General features: G+C 42.7%; 1 protein-coding gene and 1 pseudogene across 1 annotated transcript in view; one reads left to right on the forward strand and one right to left on the reverse strand.

Moving 5' to 3' along the window:
- Positions 1 to 1,214: 1,214 nt before the first annotated feature.
- Positions 1,215 to 10,868, reverse strand: LOC140628410 (alpha-1,6-mannosyl-glycoprotein 2-beta-N-acetylglucosaminyltransferase-like; annotated as a pseudogene).
- LOC140627550 (cancer/testis antigen family 45 member A6-like) overlaps positions 9,264 to 22,698 on the forward strand; it is a 53,141-nt gene continuing 39,706 nt past the window's right edge. The window contains exon 1 of the mRNA XM_072815933.1: positions 9,264 to 9,450. The gene's annotated coding sequence lies outside the window, so the exon portion shown is untranslated. The remainder of the gene's footprint in view (positions 9,451 to 22,698) is intronic.

Genomic DNA, 22,698 nt, shown 5'->3' on the forward strand with positions numbered 1-22,698 from the left:
TTATCACAAACTTTCAGTCATGTATTTTCAAAGTCCCTGACCATTCAGGTAATTACTCAGACATGGCCTATTCATGGTTATACACTCATACCTCTGGTCATTTCTCCTCCAGGCAGAATGAACAAGCAGGCACACTGCTCAAAATTTTCCCTCTGGGAGGCTTACCCTTCACCAGTGTCCTTCATGGCTGTCCCAGGTGGGACTGCAGTGCAGCAGCGTCCACTTTTGGCCTGTGTGGTAAGCAAGATTCTAATTATGCACTGCCACCCCTCCTCCCCCAATATTCCAGTCTTCTGGTTTATTTGAACAGTAATATTAGCACTACTGTGGTGGGATTTTTTTTTACTGCAAAAATGAGTATTTTATTTTGGTAGCATTGAAAGGAAAACAGCACAATGGTATTTCTACCATGAGGTGAAAACAATGTTTAAACATCATTATCAATCAAACATACTCCAAATGAGAGTATGTTTTATGAAGGTACCAAAACACGGGCAAATATTAACACAATGGTACAGGAATCTGTAATACTGAAAATAACTCTCTGACAGAGTGTTTAAAAACATATTTTTTGAATTCTAAAACCAGAAGCAATCCCTTCCAAACAACTGTGTCAGGAGTGAAACAGCATGTTCCATTAATACTCTAAAATTTCATTGTAATACTTTTTACTGCTGTGACACTTTTATATAAATTTTGCTGTACTTAAAATAGGCTTTGAAAGTGGAAAAGTATACAATGTTCTAGATAAAATGATTAAGGGATGCAATTCAATAAGGTTTCCCCTCCTCTCCCTTACTATCAATGATTACCTTTATAGGGGTTGAATTTTAAAATATACCCCCTCCCTCTGGGGCACCTGGGTGGCTCAGGTGGTTAAGCATATGACTTTAGCTCAGGTCATGATCTCAGGGTTCTGGGATTGAGCCCCACGCAATTGTAGTGGGGCTCCCTGCTTGGTGGGGAGCCTGCTTCTTCCTCTGCACCCCCCACCTCATGCTCACTTTTTCTCTCTCGCTCAAGTAAATAAATAAAATCTTCAAAAAATGAAATAAAATATAACCCCCAAATGAAAACCTAAGTTTTAAATCTTAATCAGATATAACTGGAAAAGTAGACTTATATTTGAATACCTTTTATAAGACCTTTTCTAGTCCCAATTAGACTAATATCTGAACTAGAAGACTCACTTTTGCTTTTGTAATTGTGATTTTTCACTGCTGTCTTCTATAGCTTTTACAGAGCTCATGGTCCCTAATACCCCCCCACCCCCATCCCTGTTTCCTGGGTGGGGAAATGGCTGCCATAATAAACTTCTCACTGATAGAGTTTCTGGAAACATGTGCTGTTTGTTATTATGTAAGAGGGACTCAATTTGGGCATTCTGGGTGGATGGCCTACAGGTTTTCTTCTGGTGCATACCGGTCTCCAGCATGAAAAATGCTAGGAACTTGGGGAACCACACTGTCTAAAAGGTTGGCAGCCAGGGTACTGTCAAATATTGAAGAATCTGGTCCCAGTGATAATCAGCATCAGTACAGAAAGTGTCTGCGTTCAACTCAGCTGCTGATACGCATCCTGGGTCAAGGCCAGCCCCATATTGTGGTCGGTGGTTTGCCAAGTTTTTATCGTCAGCTCATCAGCAGTGCCAGAGAAACTGGGCCCCTATAGAGAGAACATCACACTCAGGATGTTCTTGCTGCTCTAACTCTCCTACCTTTTTGAAGACACAGTAAAAGCCTGAGGCTAAGTAGTGATCCTTGTCTAGCATAAGTGTAAATCCAGCAGAGTCCTGAGTATTTTTTAAGAGGTTTTTTTTTTTAAGATTTATTTATTTATTCAGAGAGAGAGAGAGAGGCAGAGACACAGACAGAGGAGAAGCAGGCTCCATGCAGGAAGCCGGACGTGGGACTCGATCCCGGGTCTCCAGGATCATGCCCTAGCTAGGCTGCAGGCGGCGCTAAACCGCTGCGCCACCGGGGCTGCCCTAAGAGGTTTTATTTATTTATGAGAGACACACAGAGAGAGGCAGAGACATAGGCAGAGGGAGAAGCATGCTCCCTGAGGGGTGCTGGATGCAGGACTTGTTCCCAGGACCCGGGGATCACGACCTGAGCTAAAGGCAGACGCTTAACCGCTGAACCACTCAGGCACACGGTCTTGAGTATTTTTTACCGTTTCCTATACAAAATGCAGCTCCCCCACTGATGTTTGGTTTAGGAGAACTTGGCCCCTCCCCAGTGGCCGAAGGAGTGGGGGAACTGGGCGTGAAGCACCCCATCTTCCAAGCTGCATTTTTCTGTGGGGCAATCTCTGGGGTCACTGTCCAGAGACTCATTAGGGAACAACTGGATGGCTCCAGGACAGACACCTGCGGGACCAGACAGAAACTGAAGAGGCTGTCCCCAGACACCGAGGCTGCCCTCACTGACTCACCCCAGCCCTGGAGGAGGGGGTGCCTGGAAGCCCTGCACGTCCCCGCCTGGCAGCTGCAGTGCAGCCAGCGCTGCAGCCACTGGGAACCGCAACTCGGAGCCCGCGGGGCCCGCGGGGAAGGCGCCCCACTGCCGCTGGACAGCACCTCAGCTCTGCGACCTTGCCCTTCAGCGCCCTCGCCTCCTGGTCCTCGCTGCTGCAGCAGCCCCACAGCCTCCTCCCACCCTGGCGTTGACCTTCTGTGATGGGCTTTTGCAGCTGGCAGAAGCTCTCTATATCCAGTGTTCCTGGGATGGGCCTGAGGCTGGGCCTTATGCACACAGGTGAGTCCTTTAAAGGCAGGCAGCTCGCTCGATCAGGGAGCAGAAGAGGAATTCAATAAGGATTTGCCAGGCCTTACAGCTTTGCAGGTGTAGGGGTCTGCGCCAGGAAGGCAGGAAGGTGTGCAGGAGGACCTAGGAGCTGGCAGTGGCCCCTGGCTGGCACCCAACAAGGCAATGGGGACCTCATTTTTACAGTCCCAAACACGTGAATAGATCCTCAACATATCAGTCAGGAGGGAGCTGAAAATCAAAACCACAATGAGATCCCACTTCACACCCACCAGGATAGCTGTTAACAGGTGTTTAACAGGTGTCCTGAGGAGACTGGGACCCTCCAACACTGAGGGTGGGAATGCAAAATGATGCAGCATCTTGGCAGAAAAGGCTGGCATTTCATTAAAAAAAAAAACTACACATAAAGTTACCAAATGATCTAGCAATTTCACTTCTAGGTATATACTCAAGAGAAATAGAAGCATGTGTCCACACAAAAATTTGTACATGAACAAGATCCAACATTGTATTGCTTCCACCTCCCTACCCCACCCTTCAGAACCATTCTCACACATTTACCCCAGGCTACTATATGTCTATTGGAAAAGTCGTGCTGTTCTTTGGGTGAATATCATGTCTCCTCATGGGTCTCATTTTTTAACTCACTGTTTTGGCCCATGGGCCCTCAAGTCTAGGTATAGATAGGTTAAGGAGCAGTGAGAAGTAGTGGTGGGAGCTACAGAGGAGGATCAGCAGAGCCCTGCCAGGTCACTATCTCAGGTGAGACCCTTAGAGGTTCTTCAGGCAAATGGGAAATAACCTCCTCAGGCAAGAGTGGAAGGGATGCTTCTACTGGCAAAGACACTTCACATAATTTAGAGATTTGGGGACCCAGACCCATTGGCATGTGCTCATATATTCCCATTCCAATTTCCAGTATCCTATTTCTCCCAGTCAGTACCCTAACATGAACAGAAGAGACCTGTGAGGTTCTGAATTTAATTTGTGTTGTAATTCAGCCACCTGAAGATGACACTTTGGATCTGGACTCCTCAAATCTTGTGCCCACAGCTACAAGAGATAATGACGTCTTTCAGGCCTGTTACAGAACTTTCCAGGTCCTTCAAGTTCTGAAGCTCAATTAGAAACATCAAATCAGGGGTGTCTGGATGGCTCAGTCAGTTAAGTGTCTGCCTTCGGCTCAGGTCATGATCCCAGGGTCCTGGGATTGAGCCCTGCAACAGGCTCCCTGCACGGTGGGGAGCCTGCTTCTCCCTCTCCTTCTGCCTGCAGCAATCTCTTCTTGTGCTCTGTCTCTCTGTCAAATAAAAAATAAATACTATCTCATTTTTTTTTAAAAAAAGAAAGAAACAACAAATCAGCTCCATAGTGCTCCTTATTTTGATGAAAATATTCTAACATATCATATACTTGGTCACCTAGAGACTTGTCTTTTATAGGCACTTGATTATAGGTATCTTAAGGTGAAAATTTCAGTAATGCTTTGCCACTTCCTGCTGTGGATTAATAGTGCCCACTATACTGTTGGAAACAGGGTCATTAAAGCCTTCCAATCTAATTAGAGATGTCTTCCAGAGAACCCAGTACAAATTCAGAGAACACTGTTTTTTTTAATCTTATCAGTTTATTTGAGGGAGGGAGAACACTGAGGGAGAAGCAGACTCCCTGCTGAGCAGGGAGCTTGATGTAGGGCTTGATCCCAGGACCCTGAGATCACGGCCTGAGCCGAAGACCCACACTTAACTGACTGAGCCCTTCAGGCACTCCAGAGAACACTCTGTTAAGATTCTGTTCCTTTGGAACAACTCTCAGTACCAGAATCTGTATCAGTCAGCCTTCAACCAGAAACACAGAACTAATGGGAGATTTTAACGTGTGTATGTATATTACATATAGGAGTCTATATATAATGAACTTGGTTGCTATGTGGAACTGGTTCAAGCAGTCCCTTAAGGTATATTTTGGAGCAGGTCAGGCAGGTAGGAAGGGAAGACCATGTGCGGGATAACTAGCACATTCTATGCTTTTAAAACACCAAAAGAGGGAGATGTTGGTCAAAGGGTACACTTGTGGTTACATAGGATGAATGAGTCTAGAGATCTGATGTACAGCATGGTGAGGATAGTTAATACTGTATCAAATCCTGGCAATTTGCTGAGAGAGTAGATTTCTGGTGCTCTCACCACCCCCCAAACACAAAGAAATTATGTGAGGAGATGGAGATGTTAATTAGCTTGACTGTAATAACCATTTAACGATGTATACGTGTATCCAACATTGTGTTGTAAAACTTAAATGTGTGCAATTTTTTATTTTAAAAAAATAATTTTAAGAAACACTAAAAGAAAAACAAGATATTTTAAAGTTTTCCTTTCACATTTATACAAAAGTTTATATTTGGCAGTGTTATGCTCTTATTAATTTGACAGATGTTTTACATAAAAAAGACTTTGTCTTTATATATATATAATACATCTTATTGGTTTTTCACAATTTCATTAATGAAATTATGCTAGAGAAATTTCCAGTTATATCTTTCCTATGATTTGTCATTCTCTCATAGAAAAATAAATTTACCATTTTCTTTTAAAAAATTAAGAAGAGATCATAAGAATTTGGACTTTGAAACATCTCTCATTGTCATCAATAGTAAACGCCGGGACACCTGCACCCCGATGTTTATAGCAGCAATGGCCACGATAGCCAAACTGTGGAAGGAACCTCGGTGTCCAACGAAAGATGAATGGATAAAGAAGATGTGGTTTATGTATACAATGGAATATTACTCAGCTATTAGAAATGACAAATACCCACCATTTGCTTCAACGTGGATGGAACTGGAGGGTATTATGCTGAGTGAAGTAAGCCAGTCGGAGAAGGACAAACATTATATGTTCTCATTCATTTGGGGAATATAAATAATAGTGAAAGGGAATATAAGGGAAGGGGGAAGAAATGTGTGGGAAATATCAGAAAGGGAGACAGAACGTAAAGACTGCTAACTCTGGGAAACGAACTAGGGGTGTTGGAAGGGGAGGAGGGCGGGGGGTGGGAGTGAATGGGTGACGGGCACTGGGGGTTATTCTGTATGTTAGTAAATTGAACACCAATAAAAAAAAAAAGGACTAACAAAAAAGAAAAAAAATAGTATTTGTTCATGTGTAGTACTGAAATGTTGAACTTAACAGTGGAATGATTTAAAAAGATGGATTTCAAAACAGGGCAACGTTCAAGATATCAGCACAGAGGGGAATCTCACAAGTCTAGAAGCAGGTGGTATAATGGGATTAATAAGGGCTTGGGGGGCGGCCCTGGGTGGCTCAGTGGTTTAGCGCTGCCTTCAGCCCAGGGCCTAATCCTGGGGACCCAGGATCAGGTCCCACGTCGGGCTCCATGCATGGAGCCTGCTTCTCCCTCTGCCTGTGTCTCTGCCTCTCTTTCTCTCTGTGTCTCTCATGAATAAATAAATAAAATCTTAAAAAAAATAAGGGTTTGGTCATCTCCCTCCCTTAGCATTCAGCCAGCTGCAGAAAGAGTGAGGGGCATAGATGAATATGGATGGATAGATAGATTTGTTAAAGAAAATTGGCCTTACACAACTGTGGAAGTAGGCTCTATAAGGCTTTTGTCACCTCAACTAAGAGTCGGGAGGCAATAAATAGGTTGGGACCCACAAACATGATCTGGAAAGCATAAGGACAGATTGAAGTACATACTCATCCTTGTTGCCTCTGGCCTTGGTGAGGATCATAACCCACAGAAGCCAGGAGGGCCCTTTACATGGAGCTAAGCCCACATGCCTAGCCCAGAAGATAGAGCAGCTGAAGGAGGATCAAGGGGAAAGAAGAGAAATTGCAGAGCCAGCTGCTACTTCACCGGGTAAGATCAATCAGCAACAATGTGTGTGAGCTACAAAACGGCTGCTGCTTCTCCTCAAACACCATCCCCAATCTCCAAAGAATCTGCCTGTGGCATACTCTAACCAGATATATACTGGAAAGGGGATTGCAGGTGATGTAATTTGGCCTAGGCAAATCGACACATTACAAGTGATACCATTGTCACTTTGGCATCCATGCCCATCTCCTTAAATCATACTTAATCTCTACAGACAATGCAAAGTCATACTTCTGCCTAACATGACACATCTCTCCCACCTACAACTGAGAAAATTCTAACCCTTCCCTAAAAAAGGGCACTAAGTCCTATATTTTATCATCTCGTTCATTCTTCTGCTACGCAATTCACCTCCCAGTTTAAGATCCTATACCTTGGGTTGCCTGGGTGGCTCAGCAGTTTAGCGCTTGCCTTTGGCCCAGGGCATGATCCCGGAGGCCTGGGATCAAGTCCTGTATCGGGCTCCCTGCATGGAACCTGCTTCTCCCTCTGCCTGTGTCCCTGTGTCTGTGTCTCTCATGAGTAAATAAATAAAATCTTAAAAAAATCCTATACCTTAAATACTGAAAAAAAGTTAGTAACACATCTTGTGTTACAAGATAAGGGGATGAGAGGGTGTCAAACCCAAAATTATTTGCTTAATATATATGTGAGTAAATTCCTGTGAATATAAAGAAGTAAATACTCATTATTATCACAGTCCTTTTTTCTGCACATGATTATGTGATTACTTCTTCCACATTGCACATTCTCTTACCCTCAAAGGCACTTTTCATGGGGATGCTCCTTTTCCTAATGGGGTAACCCAAACTTTCTCTCCTGAGGTTCATGGACATTAGCAGTCCTGAATGAATTAGCTTGGTGTAGTTTCTGATGACCATAGGAAATGAAATGGGAATATTGAGAGGTGCCCTGCAGGATCTCCTGCAGTGCAGACATACTTCTCCTTACTCCCACTAATGACTGAGGGTCCCCGAATTGATACAAGCCCAGATTTTGTTAGAGGTCCAAAAACTCACGTTTGAAGGGGGGGCTCCTTCTAATAAAATTTCCGTTATTACCTCTCTCCCATTCATGCCCAAAGGGGCCTGCAATCTTTTACTAGTTTGGCTGTACGTTGGGGATGAGAAACAATCAGATTTGTCCATGATTACAGGACACAAGAAACATCATTCTGGTCCTTTTGAACAACATTGGGCTTACTACTGGGCTAGTAGGATTGAATGCTTGACCAGGGTACACTGTGTCCCCTTGCCACCTGAGCTGTCTGTCTAACCTGGGTGCTTTCTGACTCACCAAGTCACAGCAGTCGGTATGCACAAAAGCGCCCCTTTTCAAATGGAAGTGGCGTGTACAAGATCTATCCAATCAGGTCTTGAAGCCACAAGGGCTTTTCATTAAGGAAGTGGCTCCAAAACCATGGCTACCTTAACTCCGTTCTCTTGCTTGAATTCTAAGATGTTCCCCATGCCCTTGCCCTCTGGTGTTCTCCCATCATTACATTACAGAACAAAAGTGACTGTGCAGATGTAACTAAAATTACTAATCATCTGACCTTTATAGTGGGATTACTGGGAGCACCAAACTACCCTCCTGAGCCTTATAAGCAGCATTTCCTCCAGCTGGTAGCACCAGCAGCTGGCGGAGGTCATTAGAAAGCATGAGAAGAATTTGATGTGTCATTGCTGACTTGGAGATGGACAGAACCACATGAAAAGGGCCTGATAGTGGCCTCTAGAGGTGACGCAGAGCCCTAGATAACAGCCTGTGAGAAAGGCAGGATCTGTCTAACAGCACAAAGGACTTGAATTCGGCCAACAATCCGAATGAATTTGGAGGTGCATTTCACCCCAGACGTTCCAGATGAGAACCCAGTGGCTAAAATCTTGACTTTGGCCTTTTAAGCCCTGAAGCAGAGAACCAAGTCAAAACCATCCAGACTTCTGAGCTACAGGACTATGAGAGAAGAAAGAACAAATATTGTTTCAAGGCACTAAATTTGGTATAATTTTTGAAGCTGCTAAATTGGGGTAATTTGTCATACAAAATAAAAAATGAGTAAATACTCTATCTGAATGGGGATACATTCAGATACACATCAGATCACAGATCACATACACTCATGTGGATTTCACTAAAACCAGTTGGCTAGAGAAGTAATACATGAAGCCTAGATTATAGATAGTTCTTCCAAATACGCAGGCACTACCTATACTAGTTTTCTTCCAAAACAAAAAGAGAAACAGTATAAATAATTTACAGTCTGATCCACTGGATTTATACTTAGTTTAATATGTAATATATGAGGAGGCACTTCTGAGTTGTTGGAGGAGGGTCAGTGAAAATCCATTTTAGTATACAAGCAATGAGAACAGGGCAAATGCTATATAAATAAATGGTTTCAGAACTCTGGAAATTAACCCAAGGTTGGCAACAAATGGAAGAGCATTCACTCAAGAAAAATGGCTAGACCCCAGGACGGACAGTGAGCTTTGGGTTACTGTATGAGCACTATTCCCAGGGCCCTCTCCTCAGATCCCTGGTGGCCCTGACACCAATGACCTCACAACCACAGTAGCTCTGAACACCAGTAACCTGTCAGCCACTGGAAGGACAAAACGGATTGGAGCTCCCCAGCAATCTCTATTCCTGGACAATTGTCACTATCTGACGTGCCTGGTGACTCCATGAAAAGTACCACTCCTGGGGCTTGTCTATCACTGAGCAGTCTGAGAACTCATTCTGAGTGAATAGACTATTTACTACCTGAAGGTACAAGGTAGGAATTCCTGTAGACGTGTTGAATAGAAGGGATGATGGTGGGCAATCTTGTCTTGCTTTGACTTTATGTGCAATACTTCTAATGTTTCTCTCCCAGGAATAATGTACAAAGTAGATTTCTGCTCGAGACCTGTTCTCATGAATATTTGTTGTATTTTTAAAAGCATAATCCTGAGCAGCCCTGGTGGCTCAGCGGTTTAGCGCTGCCTTCAGCCTAGGGCGTGATCCTTGAGACCCGGGATTGAGTCCCACGTCAGGCTCTCTGCATGGAGCCTGCTTCTCCCTCTGCCTGTGTCTCTGCCTCTGTGTGTGTGTGTGTGTCTCTCATGAATAAATAAACAAAATCTTTAAAAAATAAAATAAAAGCATAATCTTTCTCCTTTTCTGTGAATATAGTATGCTGTTTTTTTTTTTAATTTTTTTACCTCTTAGCTTCTAACTCACCCTTTTGGCCTGATATGTGAAAAATGTTCTGATTCCTTTAAATGGTTCTTCCTGTGGCATGTGTGACTGAGTTCTGTCTGCAGGGGCGCCTGACATGTGGGTGGGAACACTTGCTTCTTGGTTCTGGCATGGCAGGCTCCTGGGGAGGCATGAGGCTTCTCCAGCACCAAGCACCACACTGCACACAGCTTCTCTTGGGCCCCATGGCCTGCAGCTTTCCTTACACATCCTTGGGGCAGTTATAATAGATCAGAATTTTCTGCCTTGACAACTCCCTGTACACACCACTCCCAGACTCCCTAGGGGGCATATTTCCAGGAACTCCCATTGGGCATATTCTAAAAAGTTCCACCTGAGAGGCGCCAACACTTTACTGCCATTGTGTGAGGTGCTTCACAGGTTCCTGGAACAAGGTGAGGATTTTCCGACTAGGAGTGTGGATTCTTTTCCTTGGGGGCTCTCTGTGCCCTGGAGGTGCCTTCCCTTGGCTGTGGTATCTTCCTGGGGGATCTACCTCAGCCTGGGGAGGCATTTGCTTGGGTTGTGATCTCAACTCAGGAGAAGGCATGTCCTGGGCAGGTTATCTCAGCCATGTTGGAGACAAGGCTGTTCCTTGGTGGTGTCTCTGAGTTCTGTGAGGGACTTTCCTTGTGGAATTCTCTCAGCACTGGGAGGGATAGATCTTTGGGTGATTATCTCAATTCTACCTGGGGGTGAGGGTGTTTCCTGGAGCTCCATTCAAACTCTGTGAAGGGAATGTTTCTTGGGGTGCATTACCCCAGCCCTTGGGTTCCTCTCCCTGAGGGCTTCTACCTCAGCCTGTGAGACACTCTCCTTGGTGCTTAGCTCAGCACCAGGGGGCACTTTTCCTTGGGTGCTTGCAGCCATGATGACGCTGGGCTTTTCTGGTGTTCCACTGGTCCCCAGTGAGGTCTCTGAGTCCAGGGGAGACTTTCTTGGGGGCTCTGTCATTTCCTATGTTCGGGTGCTGGTCTTTGGATGCTTTAAGTAAGACTAGGGGGAACTCTCCCTGGGGGGGCTCCGTCTGAGAACTTTACCTTGGGTGCTTTGTCAGCACTGAGGCTTTGGGCTCTTTCTTGGTGCTCCCTCTGAGGTCTGGGGAGCTGAGACTCTCCCTGGGAAGGTCCATCTCTGCCCCAAAGGAGGACTGTGCCTTTAGTGTTCTCTCTCAGCTCTAGGAGAGGAGGTTTCCTTGGGTACTTCATCTCCCTTATATTGGAGGGTTACTCTTCCTTGGCTAGTGTATCTCAGCCCTGGGTGGGGAGCATTTATGTGGCTCTGTCTCTGCCTAGGGGATGGCCTAGTATGGTCTGTCCCAGCCTTTGGGGTGAGGTCTTAGTTGGATACTCTACTGCACCTTGAGATGGGTTGTTCTTACTTGGATGCTCTGTCTCAGCTATGGGATGGGATACTTTATTATTTCTCTTTTTTTCTTTTAGCTACAACATTTTATTATTTTATTTTATTTTATTTTTTTCTCTCTCTTTTATTAACAGATTTTGTTTTTTTAAATGATTATTCTTTAAAAATTTTTAAATTTATTTTTATTGGTGTTCAATTTGCCAACATATAGAATAACACCCAGTGCTCATCCCATCAAGTGCCCCCCTCAGTGCCCGTCACCCTGTCACCCCCACCCCCCGCCCACCACCCTTTCTACCTGGGCATAAACTTGTTCGTTTCCCAGAGTTAGGAGTGTCTCATGTTCTGTCTCCCTTTCTGATATTTCCCACTCATTTTTTCTCCTTTCCCCTTTATTCCCTTTCACTATCTTTTATATTCCCCAAATGAATGAGACCATATAATGTTTGTCCTTCTCTATTCTTATTTTAAAAATGAAACTTGTTCTTATTGGGAAAATAATGAAATGTTATAAATACAAGGAGAAACAGTAAAAAAAAAATACAAGGAGAAAACAGTAAAACGTGAACATATTTTTATCTTCCCTTCCAGCCATTTTTTATGTGCAAATATATACTTTTTACCCTAAATTGAGACCATACTACATATCTTAGAATCTGTTGTTTTCCCTAAGTTTATGTCATCAGCAAATTCTCTAGTTAATAAATGTCAGCTTAAAATCTGTTTTTTAATGTTTGCAAAGTATTTTTTGAAAGATTTTATTTATTCATTCACGAGAAACACAGAGAGGCAGAGACATAGGCAGAGGGAGAAGCAGGCTCCCTGTGGGGAGCCTGTTGTGAGACTCATTCCCAGGACCCCAGGATCATGATCTGAGATGAAGGCAGATGTTCAACCACTGAGCCACCCAGACACCCCTGTTTGCAAAGTATTTAATCATAAAGTGATATAACGATATTTCATCACTTTATGTTGAGCTTTCAATTTATTTGTAACTTTCCACTTTTCTATATTGTATTTATAATATATTTATATACAATATTTTATAAAATTCATTTATATAAATTAGTAGAACTAATATTGCATGGGAAAAAATCAGGAAAAATTAGCCTTCAAAAAATTATAGCAAAAAACCCGCAGCATTTAAAAAACTTTATGAGAAGGCACATTTTCCTATCATCTTCACCGTAACTCCTGTTATTACTTAATTTTAACATTTATACAGAATGTAGTGTTATTGACTTACTTTTAGCTTATTTTTTTGATATTAGGTTTATTTCATTTCAAACATCTTGAACAGGCACTGGTTAATTCTAGCAAAAAAAGACTTTTTAAAAAGAATACTGGGTAACTTTTAACAAACTAGCAGGAAAATATTTACAATGAATGTGAAAGAGATGAGGCAGATGGTCTGATTATGTAAAAAGCTAAAACTCAATAAGAGAAGATCTAATATAATAGTTGGAAAAGTTAAGGGCATTTAAAGAAGAAGCAATCCACTTAAGGAGAAGTAACAATAGCCAACAAGGGTGTGAGGATAGGTTTTTCTTCACTAGCAAGGTTGATGTCTGGTGATTTTGTTTATTGTGTCCTTTTGGGGGAACCATGGCTCCTCTCCCCAACAGGGTATCACCAGAACTGTACCCTCCTGATACAAATTAGGGCAATTGGCACTCTTTGTGGAGAAAAGTCATGGCTGAGTTGTTTAAGCAGCAACATCTTAAATTTTTTTTTTAATTTTTATTTATTTATGATAGTCACAGAGAGAGAGAGAGAGGCAGAGACATAGGCAGAGGGAGAAGCAGGCTCCATGCACCGGGAGCCTGATGTGGGATTCGATCCTGGGTCTCCAGGATCGCGCCCTGGGCCAAAGGCAGGCGCCAAACCGCTGTGCCACCCAGGGATCCCAGCAGCAACATCTTAAAGAAACTCTCCATCAGTTTATGCTTTCTGTACTCCAGAATTAACATTTCAACTGAAGCCATAGTGCTCAACTGTATTTTCCTTGATCTCTTTATCTCAGCCTTGAAAGAGTTCTGTCTAACATTTCAACTACGGCTTTGGGAATATAGGTGGGAGTCTGGGTCCAGCAATGGATCAGAGTTCCAGTTGATATCTAGGCAGTTGGGAATCTTGGCCAGTCTGGTGGGTGTGAAGGGACCTCTAGTTATGTCTAAGCTGCACATCCCTGCTCACTAATGAAGTCAAGCACCCTTTAGATATGGAATGACCATTTGTGTATGTCTCTCTAAAATGCCTTTTCAGGTATTTTGCTTATATTTTACTGGGATGTTTGTAAATTTTAAATTGATAGAGTTCTACTCTATAGAACTATAGAGTATATACTGTGGATTCCAGCAATATTTGGAGGGAGAGGTATATATATACAATTATACATATAGATTTATATATTTAAATAGAGAAAATTCACATATTATTTCTATTCATTATATATTTATGCATTATAAATATATTAATATATGAATATTTTATATACAAATGTTTATCCAATTATATATATACATGCACACACAATTTTTTAAATAATAAATTTATTTTTTATTCGTGTTCAATTTGCCAACATACAGAATAACACCCAGTGCTCATCCCGTCAAGTGTCCCCTTCAGTGCCCGTCATCCATTCACCCCCACACCCCGCCCTCCTCCCCTTCCAACACCCCTAGTTCGTTTCCCAGAGTTAGGAGTCTTTATGTTCTGTCTCCCTTTCTGACATTTCCCACACACTTCTTCTCCCTTCCTTTATATTCCCTTAGACTATTACTTATATTCCCCAAATGAATGAGAACATATAATGTTTGACATTCTCTGATTGACTTACTTCACTCAACATAATACCGTACAGTTCCATCCACGTTGAAGCAAATGGTGGGTATTTGTCATTTCTAATGGCTGAGTAATATTCCATTGTATACATAGACCACATAATCTTTATCCATTCATCTTTCGATGGACACCGAGGCTCCTTCCACAGTTTGGCTATTGTGGCCATTGCTGCTAGAAACATCGAGGTGCAGGTGTCCCGGCGTTTCGTTGCACCTGTATCTCTGGGGTAAATCCCCAGCAGTGCAATTGCTGGGTCGTAGGGCAGGTCTATTTTTAACTCTTTGAGGTACTTCCACACAGTTTTCCAAAGTGGCTGCACCATTTAACATTCCCACCAACAGTGTAAGAGGGTTCCCTTTTCTCCACATCCACTCCAGATTTTGTGGTTTCCTGCCTTGGTAATTTTCCCCATTCTCACTGGTGTGAGGTGGTATCTCATTGTGGTTTTGATTTGTATTTCCCTGATGGCAAGTGATGCAGAGCATTTTCTCATGTGCATGTTGGCCATGTCTATGTCTTCCTCTGTGAGATTTCTCTTCATGTCTTTTGCCCATTTCATGATTGGATTGTTTGCTTCTTTGCTGTTGAGTTTACTAAGTTCTTTATAGATCGTGGAAACTAGCCCTTTATCTGATATGTCATTTGCAAATATCTTCTCCCATTCTGTAGGTTGTCTTTTAGTTTTGTTGACTGTATCCTTTGCTGTGCAAAAGCTTCTGATCTTGATGAAGTCCCAATAGTTCATTTGTGCTTTTGTTTCTTTTGCCTTCGTGGATGTATCTTGCAAGAAGTTACTGTGGCTGAGTTCAAAAAGGGTGTTGCCTGTGTTCCCTTCTAGGATTTGATGGAATCTTATCTCACATTTAGATCTTTCATCCATTTTGAGTTTCTCTTTGTGTATGGTGAAAGAGAGTGGTCTAGTTTCATTCTTCTGCACGTGGATGTCCAATTTTCCCAGCACCATTTATTGAAGAGACTGTCTTTCTTCCAGTGGATAGTCTTTCCTCCTTTATCGAATATTAGTTGACCATAAAGTTCAGGGTCAACTTCTGGGTTCTGTATTCTGTTCCATTGATCTATGTGTCTGTTTTTGTGCCAGTACCACACTGTCTTGATGACCACAGCTTTGTAGTACAACCTGCAATCTGGCATTGTGATGCCCCCAGCTATGGTTTTCTTTTTTAAAATTCCGCTGGCTATTTGGGGTCTTTTCTGATTCCACACAAATCTTAAAATAATTTGTTCTAACTCTCTGAAGAAAGTCCATGGTATTTTGATAGGGATTGAATTATTTTTTTTAAATTATTTATTTATTTATGATAGTTACACACAGAGAGAGAGAGAGGCAGAGACATAGGCAGAGGGAGAAGCAGGCTCCATGCACCAGGAGCCCGACGTGGGACTCGATCCCGGGCCTCTAGGATCGCGCCCTGGGCCAAAGGCAGGCGCTAAACCGCTGCGCCACCCAGGGTTCCCTAGGGATTGAATTAAACGTGTAAATTGCCCTGAGTAACATTGACATTTTCACAATATTAATTCTGCCAATCCATGAGCATGGAATATTTTTCCATCTCTTTGTGTCTTCCTCAATTTCATTCAGAAGTGTTATATAGTTTTTAGGGTATAGATCCTTTACCTCTTTGGTTAGGTTTATTCCTAGGTATCTTATGCTTTTGGGTGCAATTGTAAATGAGATTGACTCCTTAATTTCTCTTTCTTCAGTCTCAGTGTATAGAAATGCCACAGATTTCTGGGCATTGATTTTGTATCCTGCCACGCTACCAATTTGCTGTATGAGTTCTAGCAATCTTGGGGTGGAGGCTTTTGGGTTTTCAATGTAGAGTATCATGTCATCAGTGAAGAGGGAGAGTTTGACTTCTTCTTTGCCAGTTTGAATGCCTTTAATGTCTTTTTGTTGTCTGATTGCTGAGGCTAGGACTTCCAGTACTATGTTGAATAGCAGTGGTGAAAGTGGACATCCCTGTCTTGTTCCCAATCTTAGGGGAAAGGCTCCCAGTGCTTCCCCATTGAGAATGATATTTGCTGTGGGCTTTTCGTAGATGGCTTTTATGATGTTGAGGAATGTTCCCTCTATCCCTACTCTCTGAAGAGTTTTGATCAGGAATGGATGCTGTATTTTGTCAAATGCTTTCTCTGCATCTAATGAGAGAATCATATGGTTCTTGGTTTTTCTCTTGCTGATATGATGAATCACATTGATTGTTTTCCGAGTGTTGAATCAGCCTTGTGTCCCAGGAATAAATCCTACTTGGTCATGGTGAATAATTTTCTTAATGTATTGTTGGATCCTATTGGCTAGTATCTTGTTGAGAATTTTTGCATCCATGTTCATCAGGGATATTGGTCTGTAATTCTCCTTTTTGGTGGGGTCTTTGGTTTTGGAATTAAGGTGATGCTTGCCTCATAGAACGAGTTTGGAAGTATTCCATCTCTTTCTAACTTTCGGAACAGCTTTAGCAGTATAAAACGTTTTATAGAATTCCCCTGGGAAGCCATCTGGCCCTGGACTTTTGTGTCTTGGGAGGTTTTTGATGACTGCTTCAATTTCCTCGCCGGTTATTGGCCTGTTCAGGTTTTCTATTTCTTCCTGTTCCACTTTTGGTAGTTTGTGGCTTTCCAGGAATGCGTCCATTTCTTCTAGATTGCCTAATTTATTGGCGTATAGCTGTTCATAATATGTTTTTAAAATCGTTTGTATTTCCTTGGTGTTGGTAGTGATCTCTCCTTTCTCATTCATGATTTTATTAATTTGAGTCCTCTCTCTTCTTTTTAATAAGGCTGGCTAATGGTTTATCTCTTATTAATTCTTTCAAAGAACCAACTCCTGGTTTTGTTGATCTGTTCCACAGTTCTTCTGGTCTCGATTTCGTTCAGTTCTGCTCGAATCTTTATTAACTCTCTTCTTCTGCTGGGTGTAGGATCTATTTGCTGTTTTTTTCTCTAGCTCCTTTATGTGTAAGGTTAGCTTTTGTATTTGAGTTCTTTCCAGTTTTTGAATGGATGCTTGTATTGCGATGTGTTTCTCCCTCAGGACTGCTTTTGCTGCGTCCCAAAGATTTTGAACGGTTGTATCTTCATTGTCATTAGTTTCCATGAATCTTTTTAATTCTTCCTTAATTTCCTGGTTGACCCTTTCATCTTTTAGCAGGATGGTCCTTAACCTCCACGTGTTTGAAGTCCTTCCAAACTTCTTGTTGTGATTTAGTTCTAATTTCAAGGCATTATGGTCTCAGAATATGCAGGGGACGATCCCAATCTTTTGGTATCGGTTCAGACCCGATTTGTGACCCAGTATGTGGTCTATTCTGGAGAAAGTTCCATGTGCACTTGAGAAGAATGTGTATTCAGTTGAGCTTGGATGTAAAGTTCTGTAGATATCTGTGATATCCATCTGGTCCAGTGTATCATTTAAAACTCTCATTTCTTTGGAGATGTTGTGTTTAGAAGACCTATCGAGTATAGAAAGCGCTAGATTGAAGTCTCCAAGTATAAGTGTATTATTATCTAAGTTTGTCTTAACTTTGGTTATTAATTGATATATTTGGCAGCTCCCACATTCGGGGCATATATATTGAGATTGTTAAGTCCTGTTGTTGGATAGATCCTTAAGTATGATATAGTGTCCCTCTTCATCTCTCACTACAGTCTTCGGGGTAAATTTTAGATTATCTGATATAAGGATGGCTACCCCTGCTTTCTTTTGAAGACCATTTGAATCGTAAATGGTTGTCCAACCTTTTATTTTCAGGCTGTAGGTGTCCTTCTGTCTAAAATGTGTCTCTTGTAGACAGCAAATAGGTGGGTCCTGCTTTTTTATCCAGTCTGAAACCCTGCGCCTTTTGATGGGGTCATTAAGCCCATTCACGTTCAGAGTTACTATTGAAAGATATGAGTTTAGTGTCATCATTATATCTATTCAGTCCTTGTTTTTATGGATTGTTCCACTGGACTTCTTAAAGGGAAATTTTAAGAGTCCCCCTTAAAATTTCTTGCAGAGCTGGTTTGGAGGTCACATATTCTTTTAGTTCCTGCCTGTCTTGGAAGCTCTTTATCTCTCCTTCCAATGTGAATGAGGGCCTTGCTGGATAAAGTATTCTTGGTTGCATGTTCTTCTCATTTAGGACCCTGAATATATCCTGCCAGCCCTTTCTGGCCTGCCAGGTCTCTGTGGAGAGGTGTGCTGTTACCCTAATACTCCTCCCCATAAAAGTCAGGGATTTCTTGTCTCTTGCTGCTTTAAGGATCTTCTCTTTATCTTTGGAATTTGCAAGCTTAACTATTAAATGTCGAGGTGTTGAACTGTTTTTATTGATTTTAGGGGGGGATGTCTCTATTTCCTGGATCTGAATGTCTGTTTCCCTTCCCAGATTAGGAAAGTTTTCAGCTATGATTTGTTCAAATACATATTCTGGACCTCTGTCCCTCTCGGCACCCTCGGGAACCCCAATTAAACGTAGGTTTTTCTTCCTCAGGCTGTCTTTTATTTCCCTTAATCTATCCTCATGGTCTTTTAATTGTTTGTCTCTTTTTTCCTCAGTTTCCCTCTTTGCCATCAACTTGTCTTCTATGTCACTCACTCGTTCTTCCTCCTTGTTAACCCTCGTTGTTAGGACTTCTAGTTTGGATTGCATCTCATTCAATTGATTTTTAATTTCTGCCTGATTAGATCTAAATTCTGCAGTCATGAAGTCTCTTGAATCCTTTATGATTTTTTCTAGAGCCACCAGTAGCTTTATCATAGTGCTTCTGAATTGGCTTTCTGACATTGAATTGTATTCCAGATTTTGTAACTCTGTGGGAGAGAGGACTGTTTCTGATTCTTTCTTTTGAGGTGAGGTTTTCCTTCTAGTCATTTTGCTTAGTGCAGAGTGGCCAAAAACAAGTTGTATTGGGAAAAGGAGAAAAAGAGAGGAGAGAAAGAAGGAAAGAAAAGAGTAAAAGAAAAAAGGAAGATAAAAAGAAAAAAAGAGAAGAAAAAGAAAGAAAAGGAAAAAAAGGGTGGGGGAAGCAAACAGAAATCAAAATGCAAAAAAAGAAAAAGAAAAAGAAAAAAAAAACCACGGGGGAGTATCTTCTGATTCTGTATACTTTAAGTCCCTTGACCTCCCCTGGAACTTGTCCCTCTAGCTCGTCTTCTAGGGGAGGGGCCTGTTGTGCTGATTTTTAGGTGTTAACACTTGGGGGAGCTGCTCAGCCCCTGCCTGGTGCAGGGCTCAGTGGGGGTTGTTTACCCCGTGAGGCCCCAGGAGGAACAACCCCAGTGGCGGCAGCCAGCTCTGGAGCCTTGGATTCAGCTCCCCAGTAGCTAAAGAGCTCTCAGTCTGCAGGGGCCTGGATGCTCCGGGGGCGGGGCCGCTGATCTCAGCTCGGGGCAGGAGCTTCCTTGCTCTCCTGGGCCCTCCTGTCCTATGCCTGTCCCAGGGGGAGGCCGGATCCTGGGCTGTGTCCCCGGCGCCCTGTGCTCCCGGGCCTGCACTGTTGGATTCGCAATCCAGGTGGCTCAGCTGCCTCTCCGTGGAGCCGCCACCCGAGCCCCATCGAGCTGCTCCCCGGACACGCAGCCCCCCCCCTCCGTGGAGCCTCCCTCCGAGCCCCTCCGAGCTGCTCCCGGTCCAGCCCTGCGTGCTGCAGCCCTTTAGGGAGCTCGGCGCACTCTCCCCGGGGTGCAGTTGCTCTGTTAGTGTCTCAGGGAGCCTGAGGGCATCCCCGCCCTCCTGGGGTCCTGCTCTAACTCCCTGCGAGCGCCTTTCTGTCCGGGAAGATTGGTGAAGCTCCTGGTTCTCCGGGACGGTGCTTTCCTGTCCTGGGGGCACTCACCCAGGCCTTAGCCCGGCTCCTCAGGGGGCCCTCCCCCTTGGATACCTTATGTTTCTTTAATTCCCGCCCCCCCATCTTCCTACCTTGATAGAAGCGCGAATCTTCTCACTGTAGCATTCCAGCTGTTCTATCTTTAAATCTCAAGCCGAATTCGTAGATTTTCAGGATGATTTGAAGGTTATCTAGGTAATTTGGTGGGGACACATGACTTGGGGACCCTACTCTTCTGCCATCTTGCCCCTGCACACACAATTTTGAGCCTCTCATACAGATCTGTTTTGCTTTTACTCTCTCTACATAGTGTCTTTTTGATGAACAGAAGTTCATAATTCAATTATATTTGATTAAACAATCTATTATTTTTAGTTAGGATTTTTTTCTCCTTGTTAAAAAATCCATGCCTACTCTAAAGCCGTGAAGATAATATCCTAAGTTTTCTATTAGATCTCCCATTCATCTATAATGAAGTTTTATGGAATGAAATGAAGTAAGAATAAAGGTTCATTTTCTCTTCCTGTACATATTATGTGAATTTATTAAAAATATGCTGAGTGAAATAAGTCAATCAGAGGACAAACATTATATGGTTTCATTCATTTGGGGAATATAAAAAATAGTGAAAGGGAATAAAGGGGAAAGGAGAAAAAATGAGTGGGAAATATCAGAAAGGGAGACAGAACATGAGACACTCCTAACTCTGGGAAACGAACTATGGGTGGTGGAAGGGGAGGTGGGCGGGGGGTGGGGGTGACTGGGTGACGGGCACTGAGGGGGGCATTTGATGGGATGAGCACTGGGTGTTATTCTGTATGTTGGCAAATTGAACACCAATAAAAAATAAATTTATGAAAAAAATAAGTAAAAATAAAAATATATTTTTAAAAATACTGTCCTTTCCACATTGATTTGCAGGGGCTCTTGTGTGATAAATCTAGCTGTTTTGTATTTCCAGATTTGCTTCTAGGTTCTCTGTCCTCTACTCTTATATTTGCCCAACCTTGCTCCATGACCACATTGTTTTAATTACAGTATTTTTATAGTGAATCTTCCTATCTACTAGGGTGTATCTTCCTATTTTTTTCCTAAAAACTGTCTTGTTTATTCTAAGCTTTTTGATATCCAAAGACTTTTTACTATCAGCTTGTCAATTTTTCTTTTTAAAGATCTATTTTATTTATTTATTTTAGAGAGCGAGAGTGAGAGTGAGAGAGAGTGCATGAAAAGAGGGGAGGGGCAGAGGGAGAAAACCTTAAGCAGACTCCCTGCTGAGCATGAAGCCAGACTCAAGGCTCAATTTCATGATCCTGAGATCTCTACCTGAGCCTGAATCAAGAGTCAGATGCTCCACCGACTGAGCCACCCAGGTGCCCCTCAGCTCTTTTTTTTTTTTTTTAAAAGTAACATTGTGGGATTTTAAGTGGGATTGGTACAGATCACTTGAGGGAGAATTGACAATAATTAGTAACAAGTCTTTTAACCCATGCAAAAAAGTATTCCTCTTACTCCTAACTCTGGGAAACAAATATGGGTAGAGGAAGGGGAGGTGGGCGGGGGGATGGGTTGACTGGGTGATGGGCACTGTGGGGGACACTTTATAGGATGAGCACTGGGTGTTTTTTTTTTTTTTTTTGTCTTCCACTCTCATTTAATGGAAGAGTTTGGGTAGGAGTGGTATTTTCTTCAATACATGTTTGACTGATTAACCACAGAAGATAGTTGAGCCTGGAGGGTATCTTGTGGAAAGTTTTTCGATTACAAATTTAAAAAAATTATTTACAAATTAAAATTTTAAAAATAGACCTAAAGCTATGCAGATTTTCTATTTCTTTTCTTTGTTTTCCTTTTCTGGTCAGTTCTGGAAATCTACACCTTCACCAAAGTAATCCATTTCATCAAAGTCTTCACATTTCTATTGGTTGCTTTTTCTCCTGGCTATGGGTCACATTTTCCTGCTTCTTCTACTGTCTGCTTTTCTTATACTTTCCAACTGATACTGTCCTTTGCAAATGTTCTATTGCTGGGTGCTGGATTTGATTGTGTTTCTTTCAGAGGTGCTGGAAATTCTTCCGGGAGGCCATTTGGCCACGTGTGGATCCACCTGAAACTTTCAGAGCTTGTTTTAAAACTTCGTTAAGATAAGGCTAGAGCAACCTCTTCTCTAAGCTAGCTTAGTCCTATTACTGAGGTGTAAACTTTTGAGGGCCTCTATCCAACACTTTCAACTAGGACTCTCTACCCTGTGTGGTCACAACTCCGTCCTGTACGAATTCTGGGTGTTGCTGGGCTCACAGCTTCCCGGTCATTTTTTCACCAAGTTTCTGCCTTCTCAGTGCCCCGTAAGACTTCAGGGCTTTCCTTGCACATCTCTGGCTCTAGCTCACTTTCGCTTCTTCCCCTCTCTCCAATTTTCTGCTCCACAAATTTTCAGCCGTCTCACATTCCTGAACCTCAGTCTGTGTCTCCTCAACCAAGTGCTGTCACCTGCTCATCTTGGCTTCTGCTTTCCTTCATATTTCAGAAATGGTCTCCAAGCAGAAACCTGGAGCAACTGCAGGGCTCATCTCTTTTGCCCCCCCCCCTTTTTTAAAAATTTATTTATTTATTTATGATAGTCACACACAGAGAGAGAGAGAGAGAGGCAGAGACATAGGCAGAGGGAAAAGCAGGCTCCATGCACCAGGAGCCCGATGTGGGATTCGATTCCGGGTCTCCAGGATCGCGCCTTGGGCCAAAGGCA

Source organism: Canis lupus, chromosome X (genome assembly GCF_048164855.1).
Source record: "Canis lupus baileyi chromosome X, mCanLup2.hap1, whole genome shotgun sequence".
Lineage (NCBI taxonomy): Eukaryota > Metazoa > Chordata > Mammalia > Carnivora > Canidae > Canis > Canis lupus.